Here is a 13,723-nt window from a genome sequence, read left to right on the forward strand (position 1 = left end):
TGATGACGATTTGGGCCTCTCTGTCTATGTGGAAGCTGATGAAAATCGAACAGCAAAGAGGGGCCAGGCCTGCAGCCCTGCCATGCTTCCCTCTGCCCTTGGAGACAATCCTGTGCCCAGGAAATCCCAGCACTGCCGACTGGGGAAGCGGTTGAGATTCTAAGTATGTGAACAGAGGTCAGATGGCTGCTCTGGCTTGAGCTGTGACTGGACCGCAACACGGCACTTGCAGGCTGGAGCCGGGCCCAGGAGGCAGGCCTGAGTCAATATTGACCTTCCCTGGCTGACCAGCCTGACTCTTCGGCCTCTCATTTAGCTGGAGTGTTGACACAAGTGATTGAATGAGACTTATTATCATATTCTTTTCAACAGCAGCCCCATTATCTTTCCCTTGGGGATTCACTAAGACCTGTAGTGTGGGTAGGATGCCAGGGGTGGGGAACCCAGACATTCTGGCGCATTCTGTGCACAGGCCGTCTGTCCTGCACACTGGGCTTCTCTCTGGGCCACTCTGGTGGGGCAGAAGAACCTCAGAGTACTGCTTTGTATCCTGGGGATGCTCTGTCCACATTTCTGCACAGCGCCCTGGGCAGATCTTTCAGAGCCTGTGAGCAGGGGCAGTAAGGGGCACAGCCTGCGTCTAGGACTCACCTACACTGCAGGGGACAATTGGGCAGAAGAGCAAATGAAATTGTCTTCAGGCCCTTTGCCTGGTGCATTTCTAGGGACCAGAAAGGGTGCTGGGGTGCCACCTCTCTTGTCACATGCAGAGGGAAGTTTGAGGCCCAGACTCCTGGTAAGCTGAGGGGGGACAGAGCTCAGCCCTACACGAAGGACGACGAGCTCTGAGGGGACAGAGGGCAGGGGCCTTAGGAAGGGGGACATCCCCATCACTGAATGCATTGGCACAGGCCAGCAGAGTGTGGGCAAGCTCCTACAGAGAATGCCACCAAGGGATGGAAAATGAGGCAGGGGCTCAGGGGAAGCCAGACCCCAGCAAGTCCTACAGGCAGGCCGTGCAGGTCAGGGGACTAGCAACATCTATTTGGAAAAGCCAGCTAAACGCACAAGAGCAAGGATTCTGTTTTGTTCACCACGATCCCCAGAGCCTTGAGCAGAGCAGATGCCCAACAAATGAAATTTATTGAATAAATGAACGAATAATACAATTTTATAAAATTTTGAGAATAATCTTGCTGACGGATGAGAATACTCCAGTGAAAGACTGGCTTCTGTCCAGGGTATTCTCAACCAGGGGGCTGGTGAGGCACATTCCTTGTCATGGAAGGGTTGGGGGGGGGTGAGAGTTCCCACAGAGCATGATGAAGAGGCCGGGCAGCAGACCTCAGGGTGAAGGGCCCAGCTCTGGAGGTAACAAGGTCCCCCGTAGGCCCTTCTGTGGCTGGACGGAGGCAGCAGTGGGGCGCCTTTGTACATGCTCTAGGACTCAGGGCCTTACCTCTCCTCCAGGTCACAGAGCCTCTTGCGTGACTCTGAGAATGACACGGGTGGGGTGGTAGGAGGTGACAGCTGACTGCAGCTGCATTCACATCAGGGTCTGGGTCCAATTGACAGAGATCTTTCCCTTCTTGGCTGCTTCACTGGAGCAGATCAATCTCTGAGCAAGGGCTTCCTCATCTGCAGAATGGGTACAATAATAGGCCCATCTCACGGGCTTGTGGCGAGGATTCTGTGTGTGAAATGCTCAGCCCAGAGCCTGGTGCTTACACCAGGCACTCCCTGAGGGATGATTACTAAAAATACCCCAAACGGCCCCTCCAACTGGGACAGATGGTGTTTCTCGCCTCACTGTACCTAGAGAAGCTGGCAGAGGTGAATAAATCCATTCCCCTATCACCTCCAGAAATGCTGAGTCCTAGAATGGAAGAGGGGGTCAGGATCACAAGCAGAACTTAGGGACTGCACACCCCGGTCCACGCTGAGCCAGCACACAGCCCTGACAAAACCAGCCCCAGGCCTCCCTCACGGGGTCTAAGTGTGCACCCCACTCTCACTCCCTAGCCCTCGGAGGGAGTGGGGCCCCGGGGGCAGTTGCCATCTCTTTTCCCAGTCGTCTGTAGGTGGAGGGGAATCCCACCAGCCTCATCCTAACAGAGAGCTTACAACATCCCAAAGCTTATATAGCCAACTAAATCCTGTTCCCTACAAGTGGCTGCAAACTCCTTCAGGCTCGCTTTCTGGAAAGCACCTTCCCAGCCTGTAGTGTGCTCTTGTGAATCCCTTCAGTGGGAGTAGTATCCTTTCCTTGAAAAGAATTCAACATATGGGAACAACCAGAGCCCACTGGAAGCCAGGTCTGGGGGTGAGGCAGCCACATTGGACACCAGCTCTTCTGGTGAAAAGCAGAGACCAAGGGTTAAGAAAACAGTTGACACTGGCTCTAGACGGGCCCCAGAGTTACATCCCAAGAGGACTTCTGGCAGGAAGGCAGTCTTGGAGCACATCTGGAGCAGGCAGTTTCACTCCCCAGGGTCTGCCTCAAATGGCAGTGCTCACTGGGAAGCCTGTGCTCTGCTTTGTGGTTTAAGCGCAGACTCATGCCTTCGTGGCTCTGCCTTGGGTTGGTGGGTTGGTGGTGCTGGCACCCCAGGCCTGGCAGACGGATGTCTCCTCACTCAGAGGAAGAGCAGCTTGAGAGAGTGACCCACCCAGTGCAGCTGTCTGCCGTCCCTGTTATGGACCCCGGACCAGCTGAGCCACAGCCCCTAGTCCAGGGGCTCCACCACCCGACCGCCCCTCACACCCGTCACCATAGAACCCTAGTATCAGCCACAAAGCTCTGCCCACCCTCCTTGAGCCAGGCTTGCCAGTTGCCTGACTTTAGGCTGAGACCCTACTGAGGGGACGTGACCTGTGCTGGAGAAAATACTCTCCTGCTATTTCTGCAGTCTTTTCCCATGTGCCAGGCCCTGCATCACAGCTGCCAAGGCGAGCTCTTTAGAACACCCGCACCGCCACCATTGCAAAGCAAAACAAAAACAAATCCTGGTTCCAAAGTAAGGGTCAGCTTACAAGTCAGGACAGCACCCATCTCCCTTGGCCTCTGACTCACAGATCAGAACAGGAAAGAACCCAGCAATCTTGGTTGAGGAAGCGGGCCCTGGCCCACCCCCTTCTACACAGGCTGTGCAGGCCCCTTCCTGTTCACAGAGACCTCTGGGAAGGAGACTAACAACAGCCCGAGTCCTTCCGGGTGGGCATGGTGGATGGAGCAGGACTTGGGAATCAGATCTGGGTTCAAACCCCAACTCGGTCATTTCCTGGTTCTGGGACCCTGGGCAAGTTATTCAGCCTCCCTGAACCCCATCTGGATTTGCAGATGATAATAATAATGCCTGCCTCCCAGGGTTGTTTTGAGGATTCAATTAGTTGGTGCTTGGAAAGTGCCTAACACATAGTAGGTGTTCAAGAAAAGTTACTTCCCTTTCTCTCTGCAGTCTCCTGCTCCTCTGACATGAGAGTCCCACCCCTCAGTGACCCGGGCCTGTGGCTCCCTGAACTCTCCCACCAACTCCACCCTCAGTGTTACTGGGTGTGGCAGCTCTTCCTCCAGAAGGCTCTGCCAGGAGCTGACCGGCTCCCCAAGTGCCAGGCTCGGCTTGCACTGGAGGGAGCAGCCGCCTCAGGAGGTGTGCCCAGAGCTTCCTTCTCAGACTGGTTGGGGCAGGGCTCTCCCCTCCTCTCCCTTCCCCTCCCCTTCCCTCCCCTCTCTGGCGATGGTCATTCTTCTCCCACCCAGTCATGGGCCAGCCTGCTGGCTGGATGGTGACTTCCTTGGCCATTCAGAAGAGGAATGTGCAAAGCATTCCTCGGGCTAGAAACGCATCCCAGCCTAAGGAAGACTCCTAACCCCTCCCTCCCCTGGTCTGGCGAGGTGTCAGACCAGAAGGGAGGGGCCGGGGCAGCGGAGTTCACCCTGAACCAGAGAGGGCGCCCTGCCTCTGCCCACTTTCTTCCGCCACTGAAGCCCACATAGTTTCTGTCAGGCTGGGCAGGAGGCAAGGCCGGGACTGGCTCTCTGAGGGGACAGTACCCTTCTTCCTGCGTCCCCCTCCAGAGTATCTTCTTTAAGGAGAGCTCTTCCACTGGGGTGTGGACTCAAAGCGCTGGAGCTGCTGGGTGACAGTTTTAAACGTGGGCGTGGCCTGGTTTGATTTAACCTCAAGGCTGACTCAGCACCCGCCCTCCCTCAGCCCAGGGACTCCTGGGCTTGTCAGAAGGTGGGAAACTTCGTGGAAGATGGAGACCTAGGAATGGCAAGGGAGGGCCCCTGTCTGGGCATTCGTGTGTGTGTCTAGGACACAGAACTGGAGAGAGGCACTCAGGTGATGGATACCCAGTGACCTGGCCACATCAGAAACTTAAGTGGGTGCTTATCTCTTAGGAACTCAGTCCTTAGGGATCACTCTTCTTTATTTAAAAATATGTTGTTTTCTTTCGGAGAAGGCAATGGCACCCCACTCCAGTACTCTTGCCTGGAAAATCCCATGGACGCAGGAGCACGGTAGGCTGCAGTCCATGAGGTCGCTAAGAGTCGGACACGACTGAGCAACATCACTTTGACTTTTCACTTTCATGCATTGGAGAAGGAAATGGCAACCCATTCCAGTGTTCTTGCCTGGAGATTCCCAGAGATGGGGGCGCCTGGTGGGCTGCCATCTATGGGGTCGCACAGAGTTGGACATGACTGAAGCGACTTAAAAAGCAGCCCATTGTCTTTACGGAAAATTCAGAAGAGTACAAAGATGGAGTAGGAGGAAATCACCTGGGGCCCCAGCAGTCAAATGCAACGATAATGAATATTTTGCTACATTTCCCTTCAGACAGTCATTGTGTTCATACTGCATTTACAAATTAATCTTTGTAAAATCTTTACAAAAATCCTTGTGAAATCTTTAGAAAGAAATTACTATTGCTAACCTAGGCCTGCTTTGGACAAAGAAAACCTTGGAGGTTTAATTTGTCCTTGGGACCCATGGGTAGGGACAGGTTTGGGCCCCAGCAGGTCAGGGCCTCCAGGAGAGGCCCCCATAGTCACTCACAGCAGACCTAGGGCAGGGGATGGCCAGACTATAGGTTTCCCCCTCCAACCCCCTACCATCACTTTATTATTTTACCTTTCACATTTAGAGCCAGTTAGTTTGGGGATATGATACGAATTCGTTTTTCCGGATTCTTCTTTTTTCATATGAATATCTAATTGCTTCAGCTACATTTATGGAAAAGACCTTCAGTTCCCACCATATTGCACTGTCACCTCTGTCGTAAATTAAATGACCTTATGTGAGTGAGTCTATTTCTGGATGCTCTCTTCTGTTCCACTGGTCGACTCATCAATCTGTGTGCCAGTTCCACACTGCATTAATTATGGTAGCTTTATAATCAGTCTTGATATCTAGTAACGTAACTCTCTAACTTTGTTCTTGTTCAAGACTGTCTTGGCTATTCCTGATTCTTAATTTCTCTGTACATTTTAGAATCAGTTTGTCAATTTCTTTTTTTTTAATTGAAGGATAGTTGCTTTACAGAATTTTGTTGTTTTCTGTCAAACCTCAACCTGAATCAGCCATCAGATCAGATCAGATCAGATCAGTCACTCAGTCGTGTCCGACTCTTTGCGACCCCATGAATCGCAGCACGCCAGGCCTCCTTGTCCATCACCAACTCCCGGAGTTCACTCAGACTCACGTCCATTGAGTTACTGATGCCATCCAGCCATCTCATCCTCTGTCGTCCCCTTCTCCTCTTGCCCCCAATCCCTCCCAGCATCAGAGTCTTTTCCAATGAGTCAACTCTTCGCATGACGTGGCCAAAGTACTGGAGTTTCAGCTTTAGCATCATTCTTTCCAAAGAAATCCCAGGGCTGGTCTCCTTCAGAAAGGACTGGTTGGATCTCCTTGCAGTCCAAGGGACTCTCAAGAGTCTTCTCCAACACCACAGTTCAAAAGCATCAATTCTTTGGCACTCAGCCTTCTTCACAGTCCAACTCTCACATCCATACATGACCACAGGAAAAACCAGAGCCTTGACTAGACGAACCTTTGTTGGCAAAGTAATGTCTCTGCCTTTGAATATGCTATCTAGGTTGGTCATAACTTTCCTTCTAAGGAGTAAGCGTCTTTTAATTTCATGGCTGCAGTCACCATCTGTAGTGATTTTGGAGCCCAGAAAAATAAAGTCTGACACTGTTTCCACTGTTTCCCGATCCATTTCCCATGAAGTGATGGGACCGGATGCCATGATCTTCATTTTCTGAATGTTGAGCTTTAAGCCAACTTTTTCACTCTCCACTTTCACTTTCATCAAGAGGCTTCTGAGTTCCTCTTCACTTTCTGCCATAAGGGTGGTGTCATCTGCATATCTGAGGTTATTGATATTTCTCCCGGCAATCTTGATTCCAGCTTGTGTTTCTTCCAGTCCAGCGTTTCTCATGATGTACTCTGCATATAAGTTAAATAAACAGGGTGACAATATACAGCTTTGACGTACTCCTTTTCCTATTTGGAACCAGTCTGTTGTTCCATGTCCAGTTCTAACTGTTGCTTCCTGACCTGCATACAGATTTCTCAAGAGGCAGGTCAGGTGGTCTGGTATTCCCATCTCTTTCAGAATTTTCCAGTTTATTGTGATCCACACAGTCAAAGGCTTTGGCATAGTCAATAAAGCAGAAACAGATGTTTTTCTGGAACTCTCTTGCTTTTTCCATGATCCAGTGGATATTGGCAATTTGATCTCTGGTTCCTCTTCCTTTTCTAAAACCAGCTTGAACATCAGGATGTTCACGGTTCACATATTGCTGAAGCCTGGCTTGGAGAATTTTGAGCATTACTTTACTAGTGTGTGAGATGAGTGCAATTGTGTGGTAGTTTGAGCATTCTTTGGCATTGCCTTTCTTTGGGATTGGAATGAAAACTGACCTTTTCCAGTCCTGTGGCCACTGCTGAGTTTTCCAAATTTGCTGGCATATTGAGTGCAGCACTTTCACAGTATCATCTTTCAGGATTTGAAAGAGCTCAACTGGAATTCCATCACCTCCACTAGCTTTGTTCGTAGTGATGCTTTCTAAGGCCCACTGGACTTCACATTCCAGGATGTCTGGCTCTAGGTCAGTGATCACACCATCGTGATTATCTGGGTCATGAAGATCTTTTTTGTACAGTTCTTCTGTGTATTCTTGTCATCTCTTCTTAATATCTTCTGCTTCTGTTAGGTCCATACCATTTCTGTCCTTTATCGAGCCCATCTTTGCATGAAATGTTTCTTTGGTATCTCTGATTTTCTTGAAGAAATCTCTAGTCTTTCCCATTCTGTTGTTTTCCTCTATTTCTTTTCATTGAACGCTGAAGAAGGCTTTCTTATCTCTTCTTGCTATTCTTTGAATCAGCCATAGGTATACATATATCCCCTCCCTTTGGACTTCCCTCCCATCTCCCTCCCCATCCCACCCCTCTACAGAGCCCCTGTTTGAGTTTGTTAGCCATACAGCAAATTCCCATCGGCTATCTATTTTACATGTGGTAATGTAAGTTTCCATGTTATTCTTTCCATACATCTCACCCCACCTCCCCTCTCCCCATGTCTATAAGTCTATTCTCTGTGTCTATTTCGGCATTGCTGCACTGTAAGTAAATTCTTCAGTACCACTTTTCTAGATTCCATATATATGCATTAGAATACAATATTTATCTTTCTGTTTCTGACTTACTTCACTGTTTAATAGGTTCTAGGTTCATCCACCCCATTTGAACTGACTCAAAGGTGTTCCTTATTATGGCTGAGTAATATTCCATTGTGTATACGTACCACAGCTTCTTTATCCATTCATCTGTCGATGGACACCTAGGTTGCTTCCATGTTCTAGCTATTGTAAATAGTGCTGCAGTGAACAATGGGATACGTGTGTCTTTTTCAATTTTGGTTTTCTCAGGGTATATGCCTAGGAGTGGGATTGCTGGGTCATATCGTGGTTTTATTCCTAGTTTTTTTAAGGAATCTCCATACCATCTTCCATAGTGGCTGTATCAATTTACATTCCTACCAACAGCGCAAGAACATTCCCTTTTCTCCACACCCTCTCCAGCATTTATTGTTTGTAGACTTTTTGATGATGGCCATTCTGACCAGTGGGGTGATATCTCATTGTCATTTTGATTTGCATTTCGCTAATAATGAGTGATGTTGAGCATCTTTTCATGTGTTTGTTAGCCATTTGTAGGTCTTCTTTGGAGAAATGTCTGTTTAGGCCTTTTCCCCACTTTTTGATTGGGTTGTTTGTTTTTCTGGTATTGAGTTGTATGAGCTGCTTGTGTATTTTGGAAATTAAACCTTTGTCAGATGTTTCATTTGCTATTATTTTCTCTCATTCTGAGAGTTGTCTTTTTACCTTGCTTATAGTTTCCTTTGCTGTGCAAAAGCTTTTAAGTTTAATCAGGTCCCACTTGTTTACTTTTGTTTTTATTTCCATTGCTCTAGGAGGTGGGTCATAGAGGATCTTGCTTTGATTTATGTCATTGAGTGTTCTGCCTATGTTTTCCTCTAAGGGTTTTATAGTTTCTGGTCTTACAGTTAGGTCTTTAATCCATTTTGAGTTTATCTTTGTGTATGGTGTTACTGCTACTGCTAAGTCACTTCAGTCGTGTCCGACTCTGTGTGACCCCATAGACGGCAGCCCACCAGGCTCCTCCGTCCCTGGGATTCTCCAGGCAAGAACACTGGAGTGGGTTGCCATTTCCTTCTCCAGTGCATGAAAGTGAAAAGTGAAAGTGAAGTCGCTCAGTCGTGTCCGACTCTTCGCGACCCCATGGACTGCAGCCTACCGTGCTCCTCCGTCCATGGGATTTTCCAGGCAAGAGTGCTGGAGTGGGGTGCCATTGCCTTCTCCGATATGGTGTTAGGAAGTGTTCTAATTTCATTCTTTTATATGTAGCTGTCCAGTTTTCCCAGCACCATCTGTTGAAGAGGCTGTGTTTGCCCCATTGCATATTCTTGCCTCGTTTGTCAAATATAAGGTACCCATAGGTGCATGGGTTTATTTCTGGGCTTTCTTTCTTTTTCCATTGGTTTATGTTTCTATTTTTGTGCCAGTACCATAGTGTCTTGAGGACTGTAGCTTTGTAGTATAATCTGAAGTCAGGAAGGTTGATTCCTCCAGCTCCATCGTTCTTTCTCAAGACTGCTTTGGTTTCCTAGTGTGTGGCGGATTCATTTCGATATTTGGCAAAACTAATACAATATTGTAAAGTTTAAAAATAAAATAAAATTAAAAAATTGAAAAAAAAAAAGACTGCTTTGGCTATTCGGGGTCTTCTGCGTTTCCATATGAACTGTGAAATTTTTTGTTCTAGTTCTGTGAAAAACACCGTTGTTAATTTGATAGGGATCGCATTGAATCTGTAGATTGCATTTGGTAGTATAGTCATTTTCACAATATTGATTCTTTCTACCCAGGAACATAGAATATCTCTCCATCTATTTATATCATCTTTGATTTCTTTCATTAGTGTCTTATAATTTTCTGTGTACAGTTCTTTTGTCTCCTTAAGTAAGTTTATTCCTAGATACTTAATTGTTTTTGTTGCAGTGGTGAATGGGATTGATTCCTTAATTTCTCTTTCTGATTTTTCATTGATAGAATATAGAACAGTTTGTCAATTTCTATCAACAGAATTATGCTGTGATTTTGATTGATATTGCAATAACTCTGTACGTTAATTTGGGAATAATTGATAATTTTATAATATTGAGTTTTCTAACCTATGAACATTCTTTATTATCTTTAATGTTTGATATTTTTCCATGTAGAGACCTTGCACCTCTTCAATTAGATTTATTCATAAAAATCTGATATTTTTAATGTAAAATGGGAAAGGATGTCTGAAGGGTTTTACCTAACAACACCTCTGACATCAAATGAGAAGTTTTTTTTTTCTTCCTAAAATCACTTCTCCAACTCTCTGGGATCAACTGGGTGTTCCATAATGCAGTTTGATTCTGACATTAACTCCTGAAATAGCACAGACCCCTCAGGCTCAGCCCTACAAACTGCCCCCTATTTTGGACTCCCGCTCCAAAGCCAGTACTTCTGACCAGCTGGCTATAAATTAAGTTTCCCACAGCCCTCTTCTCACATTTGATAATTTGCTGAGATGGCTGGTGGAAGTCAAGAAATCACGTTACTATAACTAGTTCACTAGAAAAGAGACAGGAACAGCCAAAGGGAAGAAGAGATTCTGGACTGGAGAGGGGAAGGGCATAGAGCTTCCATGCACATCAGCCTTTCAGCACCTGGGTTCTTCAGCCCTGAAACCTATCCCGGAGGGGTTGAATGGCAGTTTCATTAAGTAGGCACAATCGATTAAATCGTTGGCTATTGATGACTTTGGAGGGGGGTGCTGTGCTAGGTCTTCCTTGCCGCATGCACACTTTCCAGTTGTGGCTAGTTGCCCTGTAGCATGTGGGATCTTGTTTTCCCTCCCAGGGATCAAACCCTCATCCCCTACACTGGAAGGCAGATTCTTTACCACTGGACCTAATGAATAACTCAGTCTCCAGGCCCCTCTTCCCTTTGCAGAAGTAGGAGAGGGTGAGGCTGAAAGTTACAACAGTTTTATCACTCTGGGGATTCCAGGAGTTTTAAGAGCTCTGTACCAGGTATGGGGGTGGGGGGTAGGGTTGGGGGACAAAGCACAAAGGTCTATTTCCCATTGTACCATAGAATTTTTTTTTTTTATTTCCTTTTCTATTTGTTTGTTGCAGGTATGCAAAAATACAATTGATTTTTTTTATACCAATCTTGAATTAGGGACTTTTAAAATTCACATTTAATCCCAAAAGATTATGTGTAGATTTTTCTCTGTGCAAAATCATGTTGTCTCAAGCAGTGTTGGCCTTACCATCATTTTGGATGAGTCCTGGAAGCCTCCCTTTAGGTGTGGATTTCCCACTCACTAAGTGACTGGCTCCGATTCCTAAATCTCTGCTTCCCCTCCCCTGAAGCCTGAGCTCAGTTCACTGCTTCTGTCAGCTCCTGACCTCCCACCCCAACTCCTGGGCCCTAGGACCCTGCACTGTCTTCCTTTCCTCAGGCCCTTCCTGATACCCGTGGGAAGAACTTTATTCTGGAGTAGTTGTTAGGGTGATTTCGGAGTCACACAGACCATTTACTAAAGATGCCATCTCTGCACATTCCTGCAGCAAATGCTGGGCCCTTGAGTGGGGCCAAGAAGTTAGGGTGTGGGGTGTTCTGGGTGGGGTTGGGGGGAGTATTGTTAAGTCGTTGTCCGACTCTTTGTGACCCCATGGACTGCAGCACACCAGGCTTCCTGTCCTTCACTATCTCCCAGAGCTTGCTCAAACTCATGTCCATCAAGTCGGTGATACCCTCCAACCATCTCATCCTCTGTCGCCCCCTTCTCCTCCTGCCTTCAATCTTTCCCAGCATCAGGGCCTTTTCTAAAGAGTTGGCTCTTCCTATCAGGTGGCCAAAGTATTGGAGCTTCAGCTTCAGCATCAATCCTTCCAATAAATATTCAGTTAATTTCCTTTAGGATTGACTGATTTGATCTCCTTGCAGGAGGGAGTATTAGCCAGCTCTTTTTCAACTCTTGGCTGTTCCCTGCACCTCTAGAAGAGTTCACAGAGTAGGGAGGAGAGTGAAACTGTCAGCTGAGCTAATCCAGAGATGTCTGGACAGATCCAGAGGGTCTGAGACGCTCTGAGAACAGAATTGCAGAACTGAGATTCTTCTGTAGCCAAAGGCCACCAGGAGGAGGTCAAGTTTTACCAAACCATGAAGAGTCTACATTGTGGAGAAGTAGCAAGGGCCCTAGTACCAGAAATCACGCATAACCCCTGCCAGGTGACTCCGAAGGATAGGGGTTGGGCATCACTTCCAGACTTGTATCTGCTCAAGTTCTGCTGTCTGCAGGGCCCTGAACTGAGAGGATGCTCAGAGAGGTAACAGAGCAAGAGAAAAAGCCCCTGTTTCATGGGAATCTGCTCACTTAACACTCCCTAAACCTGTGTTTTATCTTTTATTAACCCCACTTTAAAGATGAAGAGTGCTGAGGGTTACAGCATTTATGTAGCTTGCTCAGAATCTCCCCAAATTGGTGGCAGACTTCCTGCCTCTCTTCTATAACTCAAAGGTATATTTCATTCTAAAGTCCTTGGTTCTTGGAGCTTCTGCACATGTGGCTTTGCCTGGTGGGAATGTTTGATAGATTCCTGAATTTCAAGGTCCCCAAAGTGATGGCCATTCCAAGAGGTATGACCTGGATTCAGATTGATTCATTCTTGGTGAATGTGGAGAGGCTGTGGCTGTTTGAGCCCCCTTCCCTCCAAGTGGGCACCAGCTCCCTCCTAGATCTGTGACCTACTCCAGAACCTGTGAAAGTAACCAGGAAAATTCTGCTTCCAGAGCAGAAGCAAAAAAGAGAATGCCATGTTCTGATGCCATGACCATATTCAGTTCTGTGGATAGATGAATGATCCAAGCATTCAAGACACAAAACGTGTCTTGTTGAAAGTGACCTTTATAGCTGACACAAGAGCCTACTGAGTATCTTTTGCACACACACCCCCCACCCACATACACACACAAACCCATTGAGCTATTTTGAGTCACATCAGATATAAAAATATTTGAGTGTCTTCCATCACATGTGGTCCCAGCCTAGGGCTCCCTGAAGGCAAGGCCAGAGCAGCACTTGGAAGGGTCAGCGCTTTGCCTCTTGGGTCTCCAGTCTCTCTCACTCAGATCTGCATGCCCATGTCACTCAGAGCTGTTGATGGAGCTTAGTAGGGCTTTAGGTGGTGGTGGTTTAGTCGCTAAGTTGTGTCTGACTCTTGTGATCCCATGAACTGTAGCCTGCCAGGCTCCTCTGTCTATGGGATTCACCAGGTGAGAATACTGGAGTGGGTTGCCATTTCCTTCTCCAGAGCATCTTCCCAACCCAGGAATCGAACCCAGATCTCCTGCATTGCAGGCAGATTCTTTACTGACTGAGCTATGAGGGAAGCCCCTTAAGGCCTTAGGCAAACCCCCAACTGCAAAGTAAGGGATGGAGGTTTGACTGCAGGGGATGTTTTGTATAGTCAGAGTTCTGAGACCAGAGAGAAAGGAACCCAGGTGGAGCTGGGCTGTCTTTTCCCCCTAAGATAGTGGCCCTCACCCTCCCCAGCAGTGCCCTTGGCTCAGGGCCTTTCCAGAATTAGGGCCAAGCACCTGGGGACCACGAGGGTCCTTTTAGCTTGGTCCCTGACTGGGCAGCGTGCCTGTGAATCAGCAGCTTGCCTTTCTGTGAAGGTGCATGTCACATTGACAGGTTTGTTTTAGAACCATCCTGGGACAAACCCGAGTTGACTGTGATATAAAAGAAAAAACAAACAAAAACCTTTAATGCACAGTTGGATTCAATTTGCTAATTTTATTTAGGATTTTCTTTTATGTTCATAAATGAAGTTGGTTCACATTTTCCTTTTCTTGTACTAGTCTTATCTGCTTTAAGAATCAAGATCATGCTTACTTCATAAATGCGTTTGTGGGCTTTCCGCCCTCTTCCCCCACCCCGCTTTTAGCTCTTTGACGGTGGAATGATATTTGTCATGTCTTTGGATCTTATAAAAACACACCCCCAGAGTCTGCGTGCTCGGCAGGGGACTTGGCGCAGACAAGAAAACAGACACCTCTTTTCCATGTTTG

At 47.3% G+C, this 13,723-nt stretch overlaps 1 protein-coding gene across 5 annotated transcripts in view; it reads left to right on the forward strand.

The window, feature by feature from the left end:
- Positions 1-13,723, forward strand: part of PAK6 (p21 (RAC1) activated kinase 6) — a 39,599-nt gene that overhangs the window by 13,308 nt on the left and 12,568 nt on the right. The window lies entirely within an intron of this gene.

Source organism: Bos taurus, chromosome 10 (assembly GCF_002263795.3).
Source record: "Bos taurus isolate L1 Dominette 01449 registration number 42190680 breed Hereford chromosome 10, ARS-UCD2.0, whole genome shotgun sequence".
NCBI classification, from domain to species: Eukaryota; Metazoa; Chordata; class Mammalia; order Artiodactyla; family Bovidae; genus Bos; species Bos taurus.